This window comes from Passer montanus, unplaced genomic scaffold (genome assembly GCF_014805655.1).
Source record: "Passer montanus isolate IOZ18808 unplaced genomic scaffold, ASM1480565v1 scaffold10, whole genome shotgun sequence".
NCBI classification, from domain to species: Eukaryota; Metazoa; Chordata; class Aves; order Passeriformes; family Passeridae; genus Passer; species Passer montanus.
Window position 1 is genome coordinate 22,068,935 of NW_024356505.1, and position 19,401 is coordinate 22,088,335.

At 38.5% G+C, this 19,401-nt stretch overlaps 1 protein-coding gene and 1 pseudogene across 2 annotated transcripts in view; both read right to left on the reverse strand.

Moving 5' to 3' along the window:
- LOC120501560 overlaps positions 1-15,314 on the reverse strand; it is a 52,198-nt pseudogene extending 36,884 nt beyond the window's left edge.
- Positions 1-19,401, reverse strand: part of CDK14 (cyclin dependent kinase 14) — a 382,986-nt gene that overhangs the window by 354,907 nt on the left and 8,678 nt on the right. The gene's annotated exons all lie outside the window — the stretch shown is intronic.

The following is a 19,401-nucleotide window of genomic DNA, read 5'->3' on the forward strand; positions in this document are numbered from 1 at the left end:
TCCCAAACTTCCTGCCCTCAAAAATATGTAACCACTATATTCTGTGTACTTTTCAGTGATACAAAAGTGCTCCAATCTGCCTTCCCAGTTAAAAAAAAAAAAAAGGATATTTGTGCTTAAAGGGGAAGAGGGAGCAAGAGCAAGATCAAATTTTTCAAAAAACATTTTAAGTATCACTTTCAAAATCTATATTTTATAACTATTTACTTCCTTTTCACAAGTTCCTTTTGACATACAAATACAAATACTATTGATGAAAGTCAAACAGAAAATTACATCCTTCTACATTAAGCACTTTAAGTTAGAAAGACTTCAAAAATCCAAATTAACTATCTCCCCTCATCAGATCTACCAGAGACAAGCTCTCAGGATCACAACTAGTAGGAAATTACACTGTGAAGTGGCATTTTCTTACTCTTTTTTGCTTGAATCTCATGCCTCAAAATATAATGAAAGCAATTTCAATTTATATTGACAAAATTACCTGCTAAGAAAACACAGACAGCATTGATGATCAAACTGCTGACAGAATTTATAGTATATGTTCACAGACTGATTTACCACCATAAGCTATTGAACTACTTCCTCACATCACATTTTGAAAACTAATGAACTTTTCTAGGTACTTGACTATGAAGATGTTTTTCTCTAATACTGGGCACAGAAACTGCCTGGAAGCCACCAACACATGTGCTCCTCTCAACTTTTGTTTTGATCTTGAAAGGTATCAGACTTTCCTGCCCTGTTAGAAAAAATCCACATGGGTTCAGATTTCATTTCTGAGGGGCAAGACATCTTTTTTCCCCTCAGTATCCTTATGCACCCTAGCATTGATTCATTCAGACACCTTCTCACACCTGTACTATCTATGCACTACTGAATAAAGATGCCACAAACCTGCAGAAACAACCCTGCTACAATGGCTACCTTTAGAACATAGATTTCTGATTATTCATGCATGTTTTGAAATTTGTTTAAATTCCCTTCTGGGCAGAGGTTCTTCAAATAGAGTCAACATTTATTTCTCATTAATTAATGGGAGCTATTTTTTACTTCAATATTATTTGAATAGTAAATGTTGAAATGCATGTGAAATGAGTTGCCTTACAAAGACACAGAAATTTCTGCTCTTCTTTCTAGTGCACTGAACAGAATTTTGCTCTTTTCAACTGCAGCTCCCAAATGAGACAGCTCACAACATTAAAAAAATTGAAGGAGTAAATCGCCATAGTAGGTGGTGACATTGTTATGCCACATTCAGAGCTTCATGTTAAAAACCCAATTCCTAGATAAAATAACATTTTGAAGTGCTTAATCACTTTTCAATATAATTGTTTCTATTATTTTTCTACTTACAGAACCTTTCCTAACTTCCTCAGCTTTTCCCACTTTTTACCTTGGGGATGATAAAATTCTGATGCACTTCATCTGAAAGCCTTATTTTCTTGAAAATAATGATGAAATAAAAGATGAATGAATAATAATGAAAATAAAAGATGATATTTCAGTAGACTACATCAGATCTAGGTTCTGTTTGAATTACTTCATCTTCTTGTATTTCAATTAATTGTCTGAGGAGGAGGCAGTCCGTCTTTCCAAATGATCTTCTTCTAAGTTTCTGTTTGTGAGTATGATCACTTAGTTGACCCCTCTAACCCAGCTTGTCGATCCTGGTCCTTCAACTGGTATCTAAAGCCATCTGTGGCCTTTCCTATTCTCTCTCCAGCATTGCAACTGATAAAAGATGGAGTGTACCCACTTTCAATTGCCTTTTTATTTCTGACTTCCCTTCCCTTCCCTTCCCTTCCCTTCCCTTCCCTTCCCTTCCCTTCCCTTCCCTTCCCTTCCCTTCCCTTCCCTTCCCTTCCCTTCCCTTCCCTTCCCTTCCCTTCCCTTCCCTTCCCTTCCCTTCCCGGCATTCTCCATATCAATGGCTGTGTGCATGTTCTTAGTCAGCCTCTGTTGAATGGAAGTTATTCAGCACATCAGAATCTGCTGGGAAAACAGGCAGATATGAGAGTAAGACATGAGATGCCTTTATGCCAGAAGGCATGAATGGATCAACTGTTTCTTTTTTTGATCTGTAAACAGCTACAGAGGTCCTGGACAATGTGTCTTTGCTAGACAAATGAAAGGAAACTAGGATGCTGTTCCTGATGGTTTCAGTGTCCTGAGCCCTTTCCTCCAGACTGCCTTCTCCCAGCAAGCAAATCCCACAAAGATGTAGAGTAAAATACCACACACCACTCATGCTAACAAAACCAGATAAACAAAGATAAGATCCAGCAAACTTCCAAGTCACATCATGAAACACAATCCAGAGGTGTGATCAGGATATTAAAAAATCATACACACATCTGTCATGACATCAGTGTACTCCTTTCCTTTTAAGTTTAATATCAAACATATTAAGAAACAGCAGTCATTATCAGAGGTTTTCCAGTGCCACCAGACAGTTCAATGCCATTTGGTATCATTATTCACTTAACAGTAACAGCAGAAAACATTTCTTTCATAAACCCCAGCTGTTCTGGGAAACATGGTGCCCTTAGAGCCATCAGAGCAGGAGCTCCAGCCTCCAGAGCACTGCAAAGTCAAGGTTAATGCCCATCCAAAGCATTTAAGCACTGCTGTTTGTAGCAACCTAAACTGAGCAACAAGGCAACGAGTGCTGTCCCTGCTGCCTGGAGGTGATTTTCCCCACAGCAGCCTATCTGGTGCTGTTTGTATTTGAGACCAGAGCAGAACAGGTAACACACAATGCTCCTGCTGCTGCCGGTGCTTGCACAGACTCCAGACCTTCTCTGCCTCTCACACTGCACCCATGATGTAGGCTGAGGGCGGGCAAGGACACAGCTGGGACAGCTGACCCCAAGTGACCAAAGGGATATTCTGTGACACATAACATGATGATCAGCCATAAAAACTGAGGCAGCTGCTGCTCAGAGACTGGTTGGGATCACTCTACCTGTGGGAGGAGGTGAGTGGCTGCCTCTACATCACTTGTGGGTTTTCTTCACTTATTGAATAGTCTTTATCTCAACTCACAAGATTGTCTTGCTTTTACTCTTCCAATTCTTATCCCACTGCAAAGAGCAGGAGAGGCAGATTGGGAGGAAGGGGTTGGTAGGTGCTTAGTTGCTGTCTGGGTTAAACCCACCACATAAGGTCTTGACTAAAAAGTTCTAATGTAAATACTTGTGAAATGTGAAATCATCATGCTGCTTAAAATACGTCTGTTACAGACTTAAACACTCATTACTTGCTGAAATGAAATAGCAGAAGTATCGTATTCTCAAATTCTATGAAAACAAAGTATTTAATACAACTGCAAGACCATGCGGGCATACTTAAGAATAAAAAAGAGATTCTGCGTTGTGAAGTACTTTCAGAATCCCCATCTTGTAGGGTTCAGAACCCTGGAGTACCAAGAAACATCTCTGTGAATGGAAGCTGTTGTGCAGAGCACCTTTAGGAAGATACTGCAGGTACTTTAAATAGATTTTAGTAATTAAACCACCAGTGACAAAACAGAGCAAGTCTAGTATTTCTTTCCAATAATACTGTAACTACAGCTTCTGTTCCAGTGTTATACAAATATGGGCTACAACTGTAAGTTATAACTTTTCTGTGGAAAGAGGCTGCATGTCAACAGAAGTGTACATCCTATTCTTTTTTTTTATTTTTGGAAGAAAAAAAAAAGTCCCTATAAAGGAGAGAATATTGGTTAGTATTTTGAGCTTCTGTATTTCCTTAAATTCAGAGCAGAACTACAACCCTCCAGCCTCCCTTTTTTTTAGGTATTTTCTAAAATATTATTTTCTAAAACATTCAAATAGGAGACTAGACAAACGACCTACTGAGGTTTCTTCTAACTGAAGTATTTTCTTTCAGATGAACTTTTTGTATGCCACTTTTCTACACAGAGGTGTTCCACTGCATACTTGTGAACTTGTGGAAACGTTGAAGTTTAATGGCAGGGCTGTCAGACCCCAAACAATGGAGGCACAAACTGCACCACCACTGCAAAAACTCTACAGAGTGAAAATAAAATGAAAAAAAAAGCTAATTTGTCACAAGCAGGACTCTGAAGCATAAGCACCAACATAACAAAAGAGGAAATGAAACTGATTCCACAAAAATAGACATACAAAGCAGAAAAATGAAGCTGGCATATACAATAACCTGTGATATATTGCTGTGAGAGCTACAAGCAAGATAACTGAACTCTTATACACAAAAGATTTTGAAACACAGATGATGATAAGCACAACTTTAAAAACTATGTCAAAAGTTATACATAATCTTTATTAAATATAAAGCATTATCATGGATCAAGTCAAGAAGTAGAAAAATACAGAAAATTAGGCTGGTCAAAAATTTTCCACTTTTTTGCAGAAGATAACAGTTTCTGGAAAGATGCCATTAAGAAAAGATTTTTCAGAACCAAAATTGGACCTAGCTGTTGACTCATCTCTGTAGAAGAGAATATTGTCTGCTGATCACAAAATGCAGCTGGGCTGTGTGATACACATGCTGAAACACTATCAGCTTGTCTAGAGTGGGCTGGATCTTCTTTAAGAAGAGGAGAGTTGGCCTCATCCTGTTACAGACAAAAAAGGGATCTGAAATCTCAGTCCTTTGAAGAATAGATAAAATGTTTATTTCCCAGCTCAAAATTAAGGCATACTACACCTCTACGGTAAAGGAGACTTTACTCCCAGCTCTTCCCCGATGTTAAATGAAAAAGCACACACACATATACACAAGAAAAATGCCCACAGAGATATCCAAACTTGCAGGAAACAGAATACAAACAAATTAAAGCAACAAGTCCCTGTGGTCCCATTTGGAAATACTGCACAGGAAATCCAAGTTGTAAGGTGAAACTATTCTGACTAGGAATGCAAATAGAAGCTAAATAGAAAACAGTTTAGTTTAAGCTATTTTAAAACGTTTGAGAAATCAAGAAGGCAGAAAGAAGACAACTTCATAATAAAACACTTGCTTTTCATTAGCATTTTTGTGGACTTTGTAAAATCTCTAGAGAATGTGTTGCTTGAATATGAAGTCACATTTTGAATACTGTGTAAGTAATAAGACATCTTCCCCTCCCTAGAAATCACCCAGATCCTTCACTATACTCCAGTTTTCGTTCACTGTTCTTCTCTTTACTCTCTCCAGGCTATTCTACAATGCATTTGTCAGCAGCTCCAGCTCTTTTGTAAGAGACAACTCATTTCTGCAAAAAGAATTTTCTTCTTTCTTTATGCCAGGCATTTGAGTAAGATAAATCAGAAACTGTAAAAGATGAACCAATACAAAGCCAAGACTACACCTGGAGTTTTGCCAGGAAAAGTAGCATTGTTTAACAAAATTACCCCTAAGAAACATTACCACTATGATTTTTATGTGCCCCTAGCTCCAAACATAAAAATGCCAATATTGGATGAAACCACTCAGCCAGTGTGCTTTCTCTGTCTCTCAGTAGATAAGCTCTGTGGTTTCTGCTCAGGGAGTGCACATACCCTTCCAGTGAGAGTCACCTCCAGATGTTTTCCATTTGTCCCCTCCTCCAGCATGTGCTCTATTGCCCCCAGACATGCTTCACTCTTCCAAATCTTGGGGAAAAACTCACCCCACCCCAAGCCCTGCCAAGGCTTTTACCAGCCCTGAAGCCCCTTTTCTGCTGGAAGGCAGAGACAGCAACATGAGGCAATGAGGTCAGTTCAGTGGAGCTCTCCACAGAAAACTTCCCTCTGTCTGCTTAATTCTTTTTTTACTCAACTTGTCCACATCACACATAGTTTTGTGTTTCTGTCATAATTCTCCTTGGTGGTCTTTTCCAGGCTTAACAATCCTATTCTATTTACTTTCTCCTTACAACACAGCTGTCCCAGAACTGTCCTGCTTGGGTTGTCCAGTTCCAGCAAAGCCTTCCCAAGAAGGACTCCAGAGGGCATCTTGCAAGATTGCAGAAGAGAGAGCAAAGAAAACAGTGACACCTCATGTAAAGGCATGCAAAGGAAGAAACATCCTTGACTCCCTCTGCTATCACCTCCCCAGGTCCTTCAAAGTGTCAGGTTAGAATCAGAGAAGGAGCAGGGCAGCATGTCCATCATCCAGAAAAGCTGAGAACACACTAGCAACATAGCTGCTAGCTTCCTCTCCCAAATCCCTCTGGTTAGCATGAGGGAAATCATTTATATCCAGTAAAGATGGTAAAGTTTATACTAGATATAACAAATAAAGACAGGATTCAATGAGCAAGTAGAGACCCAACCTGCCTGACATGGGTATCCATAGTTTGAATATATTGTGTCAGAGACAGAAATTAATTTAGTCTGTATCCAAACATTCATGTTTGGATACAACTGATTTGTATAGCCTTAGAAAAAATAGCAAATTTTCTCTTATACTTACAAGCAGATTTGTGTTTATAACCTTAAAAGATTAAAAGTTATTATGGATATTTCTACTATCCTTTGCTACTTCTTGAACATACACTTCCTTAAAACCAATTTTTTACAGTTATGTATAGTCAAAGATAAATGCAGCCTAAGTTAGAAAACCCATTTTCTTAGAAGACGCCTAAAGAAGAATTAATCTGTTCATATTAAAGCATAACATAAAAGGACTTAGTAGTGGGGGAGAAAAATGATGGGGGAGAGATACCTATGCATGCATCAAAGCTTCACTTTAATAATATAAATGAAATAGGTATCAGGCTGAAACAGCATTAGATAGAAACTTCATAAAGAAAACTTAAGTATGGAAGAATTTTGATTTTCTCTCCCAAGTTTTTTGCAATACAGTTTTTTTTTTCTTCCAAAAGAACTAAACTAAACCTGTAAGGCCAGTTTATATTCCTGCTGTGGCTGCAAGGGACAAAAAAATTTATGACATGATTTGTAGATTGTCATGTTAATCACTTCTGCACTTCTTGTCAGCAATCAGTCAAGGCTGCTAACATTTACCTGAGCAATAACCATTGTTTTCAACAAGAAAAATTACTACCTCATGCCCATTTTTCTTATTAAATATCATTTTACAAATTAAGGCTTTGATTCTACAAGTATGCACATTTTTGACAAGTTTATGTATTTCCCTGCAAGCCAGTGAGGCTCTCAGCACACAAAGCACAGAGCACTTCATGCTTTGCAAAAGCTTTACTAAGAATTTAGGAACCAAATACTAAACCTACTTCAGTAACTAATAATGTGAATCCAACTGAGCAATGCATGGTAACCTGCTTATTAAAAGATACTTAGAGGCTGACCCCATCCAGGTTACCAGAACAGTAGGTTTTTGAAATGTGGTTTTGTAATCAAATTCAAGAGATTTATCAGTCTGTCTGGAAAAGGAGAAAAATAACAGACACAGCAGAAGATTAAAGAAGGATAACAGAAAACATAGGGAATTATGAATTTGAGGACTCTAATATTTACGTCCTGCCCATATCTTCCTAAGTAATAAAAAACAAAATAGTAATCAATACCAATTTTCAAATCCAGAGTACACAACAGGTTTATAGCTCACATTAATTCTACAGAGAGCTTTATGATATTTTTAGTAGCACAGGACAATAATTAGAATTGTCAAAATGCACCTCAGCATTGGTGCTTTGTTTTCCATTTGTCTTGGTTGTTAACTTTGGCCATTAATAAAAAAAAAATCCCAGAACTAAACAAACAGCAAAAGCACAAAAAAAATCTGCTTTAATGACCACAATTCACTAACCCATAGCTGATTTTTCATTATGGGTTTTGGGATTAATTTTTTAGCATTTTACACACTAATTAACTAGTTTGGGAGAAAACCGTCTCCAGGGGACCATTAATTAATTACAGACATATTGTTTATTAATGCATATTTTTCTTTTCCAAAACTGTGCAGCAAGAGTGAACATAATTTACTCCCTTCTCTTATAAACTTGAATTAATAATAAATCTGTTTTACTGCACTCTTAATTATTAGCCCAGTTTTAAAGCATCCCCTGCCTTGATCAAGCAAGGGTACCCTAAGGGTACCATTTTCTAGCACAATGAGCACAATCTTTTGAACTATTCTACTGAAGAAGTTTGGTGCTCAGGACAGAGTTTCATGAACCAGTTTGCAAGATGCACACCATCCTGCTATTACAAAATGGCAGCAATTCCTAAAATGCAAGCTAATATAAGGCAGTTCACCTCTTAAAGGGTAAACTGAAAAAAAAGAAAGGACTAAAATAGTAAAATATGTGATCATGCACTAGTCTTAGGCAGAAAAACCAAATAAAGGTATGCTGCTCTTTCAAAAGCAGAGGTCTTTCAGCTGTGCTTTGTTGATGTTGACAGCAGCTTTATGCATAAGCAAAGAAGTTAAAGGTACAACACAGCCTTTTCAAATTAAGAATACAGCCCTACCATCATCAACTCACAGATCCTTTCCTAGAAATCAAGCATTAGACCACAAAGTGTTAACACCAAAATTACAGCCGGGAGTCCTGTTGACAGCTGGTAAGTAATGAGTAATTCTGGCTAGACTCTGGTTCCCCAGCTTTTTTTTCCACAGGATATTTCTTAATGCTAATGCCAATTCCAGAACTGGAAACATTTCAGGGACAAGTCTATAAGCAGAACAATTCACCATAAGAAGCACTTTAAGGGTCACACTTGAGATCAAGAATTGAGAGGCTTCAACTAGCCTGCATTTGCTCCACACAACTCCATATAAAGTTAGAAATATATCTAAGGAAGAAGTAAATGTGAAAAATGAGGTTAAAAAGTGCACACATAAGCAGTAAGTGTGACGGGATATTCTCCCTTCCCCTAGGTTTATGGAGGGAGAGCTACATGTTAAAGAAAGTATCTCACTTCCCACCCTACTGCCTAGACCCACTACCAACCAGAAAAAAATTCTTCACTATTCACTTCAGCCTTCCCAGTGTCCTTTACAAAGGGAATACTCAAGACATGGTGCAGAATTCCCTTTATTCGACAAAGCTTATTTTTGCTCTGATGTTTTTGGCAGCAAATGTTTCCTTTTTCCAGGTAAATCAATCTGGAGCCTCAAAATTACTGACTTTGCTATGAAGGGATAATTCCAGGCAAAAGATACTTTATTTCTGTTGGAAGCATGTGGTTCTTTTAAAGGTTCATAAACACAGGTGATTTCCATGGATAGGTTATTCCCTCAAAGCCTCTTGTTTTTGAAACTGACCTCATGGAAGAGCAGGCAGAAGAGAAGCTTAAATACACATCTTACTCATGTTAATAAAAACAAATTGCACAAGAGCCCCCTTTTTTGTAATTCCTCATGGAAACACTTGATAAGAGGTAAAACTAAAGATTCCTGTAAGAGGGAAAAGATTCAAACCTCACCAATAAGCTCTGTGTTGCTTGTTCTGGAGTACCAGGTGTTGGGATTTGGGAAGGAAAAGAAACAGAAGGACTGTTCCAGGGGTGTCTTTGGCAGAGGAGCAGTGGATAGGAATGAGTTTCTAAAGGTAAACATTTTATTGCAGATGTTTCTAGAGAATCTTCACAATTCTATTTCTTCTCAGCTTTAATAAACAGGTGGTTTGAAACAGTATCTCTTACAGTCTTTATAGTACTGGACCTCAATTATTTGCAAGGTACCATATGGAATCACAGATGAAGCAAATCACTTTGCCTTACAGAAACAATTAGAATATTATAGGTGATCACATACAGAAAAACTAACAATAAATCAATTGTATGTGACACAAGCAATGCAAAAAGCTTCTAAAAATGCAGAAAGAAAGCAGCCTGTAAAAAAGTTCACAAGTCACAGAATGGTGGAGATTGGAAGGATCCTCTGCAGGTCATCTGGTCCAACCCATCTGCTCAAGCGGGGCCATCTAAATCACAGTGCACAGGACAGGCAGGTTGTCCAGATGGCTTCTCCACAGATGGTGACTCCACAACCTTAATGGGAAATTTCTCTTTCTCCTAGGTCACTCTCACAAGTAAAAATGTGTTTCCTGATGTTCAGAGGTTTTCAGTTCCCTGTCTCAGTTCATGCCCACTGCCTCTGGTCCTGTCACGTGGCACCACTGAGAAGAGCCTGACTTTGTCTTCCGTACATCCTCCCCTCAGGCATGGGCAAGATCCCCCACTGCACTATCTCTTCTCCAGGCTGAACAGTCCCAGTTCTCTGTCATTCCTCACAGGAGATGCTGCAGTTCCTTAATCACTTTAGTGGCTCTTCTTCATGTCTCTCTTGCAGTGAGGAACCCAGAACAACCTGTACAGCAGGTGTGGCCTCATCAGTGCTGAGTGGGAGGGAGGGACCACCTCCCCTTCACCTGTTGGCAACACTCCTCCCAGTGCACCCCAGAATGCCAGCACCCACCTTTGCAGCAGGGGCATGGTGCAAGCTCACATTCAACTTCATGTCCACTAGGACCCCCAGGTTATTTTCTGCAAAGCTGGTCAGTTCCCAACATAGTAGGTTTTAATAAACAGTGTCTGAACTTGGAGATTCCTTTTGAACTCCAGGCAAAATTCCATCCTGTACCCAGCTGAAGGCCATGGTGAGTGACATGGGGTTTATTCTGGATGTTGTTGTCTCTCACACCATGGCTCATACCATTAGTGACACACAATGAATGGTCCTGAGGCAAAATGGTGAGGTTGTGAATGACAGTTTAGTCCAATTTCTTCCTGATTAATTATCTATTTGAGATCTTGAAGAAGGTTAAGAAGCAAACTCAGATTTTAACTAATATATTACAATTTAATATCTCATATTCCATCTATGTTCTTTGGCACAAGGAAAAAGAATTACATTTTCCATTTTTCGCCTTTCTCTCCAAGAGGCCTTCTCTCTGATTTTTCACAAGAAATAGAAATTGAACAAGGAAGACAGGCATGGCATTCTCCCAAATCTTAACAATAAAGTAAACCCAGTTCACATAGGCTTCCAAGATAAGGATCCACTCACAGTCAAATATCTGCTCTGAAGTCTTGCATCACCACTGAACCCCAGAGGCCTCTTGAAATCACCTCCTCAGCAGTGAGTATTAAATATGAGCTCTGCAGAGTCCCAGGGGACTGGGTTCACACTGGTGTCCTCTCTGAAGCTTAACTGACAATACCAAAATGAAGCATCTCTTTGTAAAATCTACATCATTTCTGCCCCACCACTGGGTAAGTGAAATAATTAATGCTGGGAATAAACCTACCAGAGCATCTCAGTTAGAACACTGTTGAAATTAATGTGTAAGACAGAACTTTAAGAAAAGCATTCTTGTGTTCCAGACCAGTATTTGTTCAAATATGAATTTTCTTTCATACCTTTTTTAACTTTTGAAGAAACATTTTAATTAATATCATAGTTTTGTGTTGTTGAATATCATCACAAACATAGTTTGAGCTCATTGTCTATGTCCATATAAAATGCATGACTAAGCAGTCTCTCCACACCACCAAAAAAACACGTTTTTTAAGATATAAAAAAATATGCAGTCTAACTCATAACTTCTTAGATAATGCAAACTTACTTTCAATGATAAAAATATAATTTTCTTACTGATTTGAACAGAAAAAAGTCCTGAAGTGCTACAGCATATCTTTTTGAAGGGCAAGCAAATTAGGCATTTCTCTTCATCTTCTCTGAGCTTCTGTCATGATTTGATGACAGCCAGACAAATCACATTTAAATGAGCCATACCAGAGTAATAACTAACTAAACAAGTGGGGAAAAAAAAACATCCACTCAAGTATTTCTCCAGATGTTGTCCTCTAGTTTCTGGAATTCTGTGCATCTCCAAGGTCATCAGGAGATGCCTCTAACAAACATCCTGTTTGTATCTGGTTCCTCTCTGTGCATGAAGAGCTAAAATAAATCATCACTGCTTTTTTTTAAATGTTTTTAAACAAAAAAAAACTTTTTTTCCCTCCAAACTAAGCAAACCTGCAGTCATGAAAGACTTCCCACATCTGAACAAGCCAGGACACGGTAAGAATGCTAATGAATTTGACCAATGGAACTGGCATTACTTTTTGCATGGATAAGCTAAAAAACCTTTTTCTGAGCAAGCATGGATTGCTATTTTAACTGTAAAACTGCATCAGTTATTGGCATCGACAAAGGAGAGCAGGTTGGAGATCATTTAATAAATCTGTCTGTTTAGAAGGCCAATAAATAAATGAGAGCTACCGACCCACACTTTGCGTGGCTTCTGGCAGTGTCTGCCGCCACCAGCAGCTCGCAGGAGCTCCCTCCCCTCCCTGCCCACTCCACTCAGGACAGCAGCTCCCACCCTGGCTGTGCTCCCCTTGAGCTGACTCAATATCTGGCAAGGACTTCAGAACATCCTTGTCACCACGGACAAGGTGACAACACCAGCTTAAGAGGACAAACAGCATAAAGGCATACAGTGAATGTAGATAAGTACACTGAGACTTGAGAAGAGGCACAAACAGGAAAACAAAAAGAGGAAATCAAAGAAGCATGTCTATGCCTAAGAGCTAACCAACAGCTATAGGCACTGTACTTGAACTGTGATGCAGCTTTTGTCACCATGTTTGTTAAAAGGAAATAACTAAAATGAAACCAGAAGTTGTTCTAAGAGGACCACCACTTACAAAAGATAAAGAAAAGGATGGACATACTGGTCCATGGGATAGATGTGTGCATAGATAGTTTTTCAAAAAAATTTAAAAAAAAAAACAAAAACACAAAAAATAGAACAATTTCCAAAAAAAGTAACAAGTGAAGATCTTGTGTCTCTGTCAAAAACGGAGACTGTTCCTCTGTCAGAAAAAGATCTTGTTTCTCAGTCAGAAAGCAAGAATAACTGTTAGTGGAGAGATAAAAATAATTAATGATTAAACTCTCTACAAATTTCAACATATTCTCCTTCTAAAAATACAGAAAGGAAAAATTCTTCATCTGAAACAGTATTTAAGAAAAATAAGCTAAAATATGCATCCTCACCACAACTTCTTATAACATACTTGGCATAATGAAAAATCTTCCAGACCTCAAAGCTGAAGGGCATCTCTGACCTAACTAACCACAGCAAGTGACCTCAGACAAATTCCTTCAGTGTTGAATTTTCAAGACAGAAGACAGAAAACAAGTCCAAGAACAGCATGAAGCCACCCTCAGGTGCAGTTTCAGGATCACCATGCCTGAGTCTCAATGTGCATCTCAGTGGAGAAAAAGGAATGTAAAGATCCATTTAAAAATGGTGCTGAGTGTGACTGTGTACAATACTAATCCACTGGCAACAAGAAGTTTACCCTCCCTAAAAGAAACAGGAAGATGCCTCACATGTGTGGAAGAACACCTTTTTGTATATGTGAGCTATCAGAGAAGTTCACGTACAAAGAAAAGCGCTGCTGAGTACATGGCAATAAGGAAAATATTGTAAGCCACTGGATTTCCTGGGTTGGGACATCAGTGAACATTTTCCAAAGCTAGTAATGTTTTAATTTCTCAATACTTAAGAGGGTGAACCCCTGGGTTCTAAGGAAAAACTTAACTCAAGTGAAGTAATAACCTCAGAGGGCCCCAAACACAATCAATTCCAGTTGTTACTTAGAATTGGTTATAATGCATTATGTGTTCTCTCACCAGTCCTGCTTCCATCATTTATCATTGTTTTCAGCAGCATTCACACTTATTTTTATTTATTAAATTACTGCAAATATTTCATATTTAAATAATTGGTAATACTCAAGCTTGAATTTTTAAACCTGATAAAGAGAATTCCCCTACCTGAAATGAACATAAGAAGTAGTAGCAGCACTCTGACTCAACTGGCTTAGAATTAGATGTAGAAAAGTTTGCTGGAAGGGGCAAAAGATAAATTCCAGAATATGCAGAAAAAGAGGTGTAAGGCAATAACAATTTCTTTAAGCCTTAATATCATCAAAATGACATTGTTTTGTGTACATAAAATCCATTTTGTTTGAATAAGTCTGTAATCTCCTTTTTCTTATCCCTTCCAAATAATTAACAAGAGATGTCAATTGACTCAGAACATTGATTACTGTGGATGAGATCCTGCAAATATATGGCTGTCAGAAATATTGTGACATACAGCAGATGAGGCAGCATACATGTAGAATTTCTCAGGAAAGTTAAAATGTAGACTGATAATTTTCATTTAGATCCTTTCATGGGAAAAAGATTTAGACATAGTCATATGTCAGTTTGTAGTGTGGCTTGGAAGAAAAAAAGAACAAAAGCAATAATGTCTAAGCACAAAGTAGATGGAAGAGACAGACCTATCAAGGAAGTGCAAGATTATTTCTTGCCACACAATCAGGAGATTGCCCACAAGGCCAAGAACAAAAATATATGGATCCCAAATATATACTACCTTGTGCTTTGTTACTCTATTTAATCTACCAATAAATTACTATATCCCATATGTCCCAAGAAAATAAACAGCAGGATTTACATGCAAGCATACTTTATCAAAATAATAATTGCTTACATTCAGACTCCACATTCCTGCATACACCCTCCCATCTGATGAGCAGAAACATCCCAAAATACACATGCACAAGTGAGAGAAGTAGGCCTGGAAATTCATCTTCATTTCACAGTGTTTCTCTGATAGCTAAAACACTTGCCTGCAGATCACAACAGAACTATATATGTCAGCATTTTGGCCAAATCCTCACCAGCCACTGCTGCAAACATGGATTCAGACCAAGTTCTGCTCCTTTGCTCCATCCCTTTTCAAAGAAAAGTTAAGCAAAGGACACAGGCATTTTAAATAGTCACAAGAACCCTTCTTCCATCCAGTTTCTACAGAAGAAAAGACAGAGAAAGGGGAGAGTAAGCAGGTTCATACTTGACTTAAACACTTTCTTATGTCATGAAAACACTACACACTTCCTAAAAGGTAATAGGATGCACTCTCACCAGACACACCAGGCAGCAGAACACACAACAGGACATATCGATGGCTGAGGCAAAAATTCAAACCACTGCCACTCCACAGATTTAAGGGATGTGCCAAGATTAAAGTTCTTCCTCAGCTATAAAAGAGGGTTCTCAAACTTTCATCTCCTAAAGGCCAGGTCTATCCTCCAACATTAAGAAAAGTTCCTGTACTGAATGGGTAGAGTCACTGACAAGTAAATCTCAAAACTTTCCCACATGGTCTCAGGTTTTGCTTCAAAGCCTTGAAATTGGCAAAACAAAGCAGATACTTCATAGTCAGTTTTTCTTGCTACTTTTTTCCTGCCACTTCTCAGTTACTTACCAACTTGTATTGTGATCACCCAGATCTGTTTCTGAAGGAGTTTCACACCTTCCAGAACCTGATTTATTTCCACGTGCAACATAGCACAGGGAAATGACAGCAATCCCTGACCACCATATAAACATTAGAAATTCTCTGAGAAATTGTAAAAGGCTGCCCAAGAGTTGGGCTTTTTTAGACCACCAGAAGTTTCACAAACCAGGGTTTTTACAGAACAATGTCTATTTTGTCCCACAGAAGGCACATCTGTCCCACAGCTGATGCAGTAAGAAGCTTTAGCAGAATGGCAACATTTGCTCTCTTCCATTGATGCCCTTCATTCTCAGACTCACCTGAAGCACAATAGCTAATAATATTATCAATCTAGAGAAAACAATCTTTCCCTTAAAGCAGATCACAACTTTCTAAGACCTGAAATGCTGGCTACTATTCTGCTACAGATGCACACACATTAGCATCACACACCAGTCCTAACAGCTAAGACACAATTCGGGTTCATATTTTGTTGGAATGGTCTCAAAGAGATGCAGAGACCAGTAAATGTGTTGGACAAGCTGATATCTAAGCCATCTGCTGCTAGGGAAACACCACCAACACCAGATCCTCAGAAGTGTAAGAGAACAGTACTGGGGAAAAGAAGACACAGAATTAGGAGCAGTAGGAACACAAACCATCTCCTGGGAAATCTCTGTCATGTACAGGCTCAGGAGACAACATCATCCCCACCCATCTTCCCTGCCAAAGGTGGCAGTCTGGAAAGATCTTTATCAGACACACAAAGACCTTCCTAACCTAAGAGGGTGGTCCTCCAGTAGGAAGTATCAGATTACATTATCCAGCTTTTACCTCCTTCTTGTCACCAGAAAAATATTTGCCTGTGTCATGCATCAAGTAATACTTCAAAAGCAGCAACTTCCAACACTGAGTTGTCTTTTGCCTGGAATTAGGTTTCCTCTCATTTGCTCTGACAATACATGTGAACAGACACATTTTTTCCAGACATTTGAACCACCTTTACACACATTTGGCAAAGGAAGGTAACTACCAGATGAAGTTTTTCTGACCCAGTTCCCCAATATTATTTAGAAAATGCTTTGACACCTATATTTCTGGCAATTTTTTTCCAAATTCAGTTTTAGGGATTTTTTATCTTTCTGTCATATATGCACTTCTCTCTCAAGCTACTAACTAGAAATAAAATAGTAAAAAAATGCAGAAGTTATTTAGTGTATTATGTGCCACCTGCATTTTGGCATTCAAATACCTCTTGTTCATTCTTTACAAAGCTTTACTTTTTTTCCAACTACACCCTTTCCTTTAACTGTTCAAAGTCAAAATCTCCGTGCAAAAGTTCTGGTTCAGAGATGGGTGTCCTTTAAACCAAGACATTTTTCATGCCAACATCTCACAGAGGGAGTAGCCCTTTTATTTGGGGTGAGAGAGACTGTGAGAGCAAGTACATTACAGAATCAAGAAGTAACTTGGCAGAACTCCCTCCCCTTTCACACACTTCCACTTCAAACACACAGAAGTTGTTCCATGAGTGAAATAAATGAAATTTGGCTTCCTCAGAGTTGGAGACTCTACATGTAGTAAGGAGTAGATGAGTATTAAGGATTTTGCTGAAGTCAGAGTATTCATAACACCTCCAACTGCACTCCCATATGCTCACAAGAACTTGCATTTCAGCTTTTCCATCAGAGGAGATTCTTATCTCTACCCCTCAGCCAGCTCACATGCTTTTCCAGTAAGCATGTAGGCATCTAGTGTCAGCCAGCTTCAAAGTTACTGGGTGAAGTCAGACAGCATTCCACATGCAGCAGACACAATCACAGTACCCCAATTTCCTAAGAAAAATGGCCTTTAAAAAAGGTGCTCTTAATACCAGTAAAAATTAACATTAAAATACATCTAAACAATAGCAATAAAGCTCACTATAAGAAGCATTAATCAAGGAAATTCATGTTGATTTTGAGTCTGAAGATTATTTTCTTTTGATTTAATTGTGACATTGATATTAATTTATTTAGTGTGCACACATATGACTGAAGGTCTTAAAACATGATTTAAGGACTCAGAGAAACCAACAACAGAAGGACAAGAACAACAGCTTACAACTGCTGACAACAATTTAGAAATAAATCATAATAGCAAGCAGCTAACCAAAGGAGCAGGTTACCACCAGCCTTGAGATGAGTTTAGTCACAACATCAACACTGACTGTTATCCCAACAAATATGCTACAATTCAGCCACTTGTTATTGGCCTTGATCACACTGTAATGAAAAACAAAATTGGTTCCCTCATTATAAGGCAGAGTGGACTTGTTACACCAGTGGTCCAAATACATCAAAGCAATCCTGCATAGTTGGAAATTATTAATCTAAACTTTGACAAACTACTGAAGCACAAACAAAATGTTCACTTGGGGAAAACTTATTTGTTTTTAGACTGCTCTTTTCATGCAGTGCTGCTCCTCAGAGGTGTTCATTTTCTATCATGATATTCAGTGTAGATAATCAGAGCTTCACCTAAAACAACAAAACAGATGCTAACTGTGCCAGAACCCACACTCAGAGTGTGAAACTTAGGTTGCTTTGAAAAACAGGGCAGCTACTTTGCAGGGGAGGGTGGTTCACAGTTTGCCATTTTCAGAGAATACATAAAGTACATTTAAGAACACAAGCAGAAGGTGCCTTACTCAAAAAACTTTGGAAACAGACAAGAACAGCCCCCCTCTACCATGATACTCCATGACAGAGGAAACCAATCCACAAACCACTGAAAACACTGAGAACCTTCCCACTGATTTCAGCACGTACTGACACAGGCCTATGTTTCAGTTCCCACAGTATGACCAGTATGACAAAAAGGAAGTGGCTAAAGGTTAAAAAGGAAAAAACAAAACCACACGATTACTGCTTTAAATGAAAGACTGTAGAAGAAGTGGTCTGTATCCACTCCTTTATTCATATGAGTCTCTGGAAGATGTCACAAAATCTTGGGAAGGTGAGCAGGCTACCACTAAATCCATTAAATGGATTCATTCAGTGTTCTTTCCTGGACCAAAGCAAAAGCTGGCATCACTTAGAGAAAACTGGGTTTTTTTAATTTAAAATTTAATCAAAGAAACACAAGAGCAGGTATTAAAAAGTGAGAAATCTTACACTATTCCTTCATGCTATTGTTGTGCTCTTACCTTATGGGTAGGACTAAATGCAGCAGTAAGATCCCTGAAACAATTCCACAAATAAAAGTATTTTCTAACACATAACTTAATCACAGGATTCACTGCTCATGATTCTTTTGTTCCTAGTTTATTGGAGAGATTAATTTCATACCAACAGAAAGCAATTATGTGGTAATCTTGCCTATCATGTCTGACATCTCAGTTTTCAGTAGTTTCTCTTCAAAAGAGAGACAATTTCCTGCAGTCTTGTACATTTTTCGGCTACTGCATGCAATTAAAGCAGGTAGAATTAAGAGCCACTGAAGTGCTCAATTTACTCCCCTCAGTTCCTGAGAGACAAACAAGTAAGCACCTACAACATGCAGAATAAAGTGATAACCTATCCAGCTGCAAATGCAGACCTTGCAGCTTTACAAGGGTCATCTTCCTCCTCATGCCACCTTCTCTCCTGCATCAGAGATTTCAGGTCCCTGCTGGCCAGCTTCTGCTCCTGGTGTTCTGGTCACAACTTCAAAGGCTAAAACATGAGTCCTCCACTTCTATCTGTCAAGAGCATAAAGTCCCTCTGCAAGTTCATTGCTCCTTGTTCAAGCACTGCTTCACAGGTCAACCTCCCTTCAGGAAAGGGGAAACAGGCTGAGAAGAGATACACAGCATCTGTCAGCAACATAAAAGAGCATCTTTTCACTAACCATACAAGGAGAATGTGCTGCTTATTAAATTAAATTTCTGTTTCAATAGTTGACTATTTCATTTTCTGTAGTAGGAGGCCCAAAGCTGACAGCTTTGGAGAGCTTAGAAAACAAATTCCGCTCTCTTCTATCCTTATGTGATATTCCCACTTATTGTCATCTTAACTTCCTTCATAACTGTTTCCCTATTAGAGCAATACTACATACACAAGCCAGAAGACTAGACTGCTTTTTTTTTAATATCAAATAGTCTTAGAAGTGTTTTTCAGGATGGTCTTCTAAGACCA